Genomic DNA, 3,677 nt, shown 5'->3' with positions numbered 1-3,677 from the left:
AAATGGTTTTGTAGCTTCTCTCGGGCCACAGTCACAAAGGACAGAAATTTGGCAGGCCACTTTGTTGGATTCTTTGCGATACTGGCCTCAGCCTTGAGGAGGTTCTTCATCAGGTACATGTCGTTAGATGGTGCATCTGCAGCACTGGTACATGTCAACCACGCTTTAGTGTAGAAGACTGACATGAATGCAGCGAGACTGGTTATGTCTTCCAGCTCTTCGGGTGTGTAGATATCTCCCAGCTGCCAACGGAATAGTGCCACCTTTATAGTGTATAAAGTCTTGCTCATCCAACGGGCGTGGTGGAATGCCCCAGGAGCTTTGATAGTGATGGTCCTCATACCATCAGGGACAGTCCCTCCAAGAAACAGCAGTGTGAGGTGTGCCAGCTCCAGGTAGTCGTGTCGAAGATCTCCTTTGTGCTATTGTCCATCCACGTCTGAAGGAAGGTGATGGTGGCATGTACATGGCCAGCCAGCTCTCTCTGTTGAGCAGACACCTCGACCAATGTGTAGTTGCCCTGGTCCAATTCACTCCAAGTGTTGAGCAGTCGCTTGAACAGCTGTTCATTAGGTCCTGTGGTGGGGCCATACACTATTGAGCAAGACGCCCCTCCAACCAATTCGTGGATGTGGTGCCGACACGCCAGTTGCAGAAGACTCCTGCCAAACTCAGTCTCCAGTCTTACTACGACTCCACTCTTGACCCCAGAGTTCACTGCCGTTGTATCGAAGACAAGAGCGCCTATCCTTGATGTGTGCAAGAGCGCCTTGAACGCCCTGATGAATGGTTACAGTAACAACCGAAAGCAGGCATTAAAATTAATGATTGTAAGCTGCTTTTGTTAACTTTTTTTTTATTGAAATGAAGATGGCCAAATTTAAACAACGTTATAACAGTTATAAAAACTGGACAATACAAGGTTGTAAAAGACAATTTAAAGTAAATTTCATCTGATTAATGGTTATCCTATGATTAAAAAGCAAAATTTTCAATTTTTTTCCATAAATATGCTTGAAATTTCAGACAAAAATCAGTTTTTTGGATAAAAGTTGTATTGAATTGTGTCACAGACATTGCTAAGCTATCCAATCATCCTTTGCTTTCAATTCTGCATCTTTTGGTACCAGAATCAACTCTGGGGGTCAAACACAGCTTGAGAAATCGTCAATCTAGGCATTTTTTGAGTCGTCTGTAACTGTTGCTATGGTAACGGGCTGTCTGACCGTAAAACGTCAATATTTTTGAATTTTTTTTTCATGATTTTGTTCCTGATACTCACTCACAACTTTTAGATAAATTACATTGAATTAGGAAAATCACCTCCGATTTCGCCCAGCCTATTGTATTAGTGTTGAAAAACTACTTTTCGCACTTGTGTTTGTGTTGAAAAAGCACTTTTCGCAATTGTGTTGGTGTAGGAAACCACTTTTCGCACTTGTATTGGTGTGGAAAAACCACTTTTCGCACTTGTGTTGGTGAAGGATACCACTTTTCGCACTTGTGTTGGTGAAGGAAACCACTTTTCACACTTGTATTAGTGTTGAAAACCCACTTTTTACACTTGTTTTGGTGAAGGAAACCACTTTTCGCACTTGTGTTAGTGTTGAAAAACCACTTTTCGCACTTGTGTTGGTGAAGGAAACCACTTTTCGCACTTGTATTAGTGTTGAAAACCCACTTTTTACACTTGTGTTGGTGAAGGAAACCACTTTTCGCACTTGCGTTAGTGTTGAAAAACCACTTTTCGCACTTGTGTTGGTGTAGGAAACCACTTTCGCACTTGTGTTAGTGTTGAAAAACCACTTTTCGCACTTGTGTTGGTGAAGGAATCCACTTTTTGCACTTGGATTAGTGGAGAAAAACCACTTTTCGCACTTGTGTTAGTGTTGAAAACCCACTTTTCGCACTTGTGATCGTGTTGAAAAAGCACTTTTCGCACTTGTATTGGTGTGGAAAAACCAATTTTCGCACTTGTGGTGGTGAAGGAAACCACTTTTCGCACTTGTGTTAGTGAAGGAAACCACTTTTCGCACTTGTGTTATTGTTGAAAAACCGCTTTTCGAACTGGTGTTAGTGTTGAAAAACCACTTTTTGCACTTGTGTTGGTGTGGTAAACCACTTTTCGCACTTGTGTTGGTGTAGGAAACCACTTTTCGCACTTGTGATAGTGTTGAAAAACCACTTTTCGCACTTGTGTTGGTGCAGGAAACCACTTTTTCACTTGTATTAGTGTGGAAAAAACACTTTTTGCACTTATGATAGTGTTGAAAACCCACTTTTCGCACTTGTGTAAGTGTTGAAAAACCACTTTTCGCACTTGTGTTGGTGCAGGAAACCACTTTTGCACTTGTGTTAGTGTTGAAAAACCACTTTTCGCACTTGTGATATTGTTGAAAAACCACTTTTTGCACTTGTGTTGGTGCAGGAAACACTTTTGCACTTGTATTAGTGTGGAAAAACCACTTTTCGGACTTGTGTTAGTGTTGAAAAACCACTTTTCGCACTTGTGTTAATGTTGAAAAAGCAATTTTCGCACTAGTGTTGGTGTCGGAAACCACTTTTCGCACTTGTGTTAGTGTTGAAAACCCACTTTTCGCACTTGTATTCGTGTTGAAAAAGCACTTTTCGCACTTGTATTGGTGTGGAAAAAGCAATTTTCACACTTATGTTGGTGAAGGAAACCACTTTTCGCACTTGTGTTAGTGAAGGAAACTACTTTTTGCACTTTTATTGGTGAAGGAAACCACTTTTCGCACTTGTGTTAGTGTGGAAAGACCACTTTTCGCACTTGAGTTAGTGTGGGAAACCACTTTTCGCACTTGTATTAGTGTTGAAAAAACACTTTTCCCACTTGTATTGGTGTGGAAAAACCAATTTTCACACTTGTGTTGGTGAAGAAAAACCACTTTTCGCATTTGTGTTGGTGCAGGAAACCACTTTTCGCACTTGCGTTGGTTTTGAACACCCACTTTTCACACTTGTGATGGTGTGGGAAATCACTTTTCGGACTGGTATTAGTGTTGAAAAAGTACTTTTCGCACTTGTGTTGGTGTGGGAAATCACTTTTCGCACTTGTATTAGTGTTGAAAAACTACTTTTCGCACTTGTGTTAGTGTTGAAAAAGCACTTTTCGCAGTTGTGTTGGTGTCGGAAACCACTTTTCGCACTTGTTTTGGTGTGGAAAAACCACTTTTCGCACTTGTGTTGGTGAAGGAAACCACTTTTCGCACTTGTGTTGGTGAAGTAAACCACTTTTCACACTTGTATTAGTGTTGAAAACCCACCTTTTACACTTGCTTTGGTGAAGGAAACCACTTTTCGCACTTGTGTTAGTGTTGAAAAACCACTTTTCGCACTTGTGTTGGTGAAGGAAACCACTTTTCGCACTTGTATTAGTGTTGAAAACCCACTTTTTACACTTGTGTTGGTGAAGGAAACCACTTTTCGCACTTGTGTTAGTGTTGAAAAACCACTTTTCGCACTTGTGTTGGTGTAGGAAACCACTTTCGCACTTGTGTTAGTGTTGAAAAACCACTTTTCGCACTTGTGTTGGTGAAGGAATCCACTTTTTGCACTTGGATTAGTGGAGAAAAACCACTTTTCGCACTTGTGTTAATGTTGAAAACCCACTTTTCGCACTTGTGTTCGTGTTGAAAAAGCACTTTTCGCACTTG

This window comes from Myxine glutinosa, unplaced genomic scaffold, assembly GCF_964187855.1.
Source record: "Myxine glutinosa unplaced genomic scaffold, kmMyxGlut1.1 SCAFFOLD_271, whole genome shotgun sequence".
NCBI lineage: Eukaryota > Metazoa > Chordata > Myxini > Myxiniformes > Myxinidae > Myxine > Myxine glutinosa.
This window is presented reverse-complemented; position numbering follows the sequence as displayed.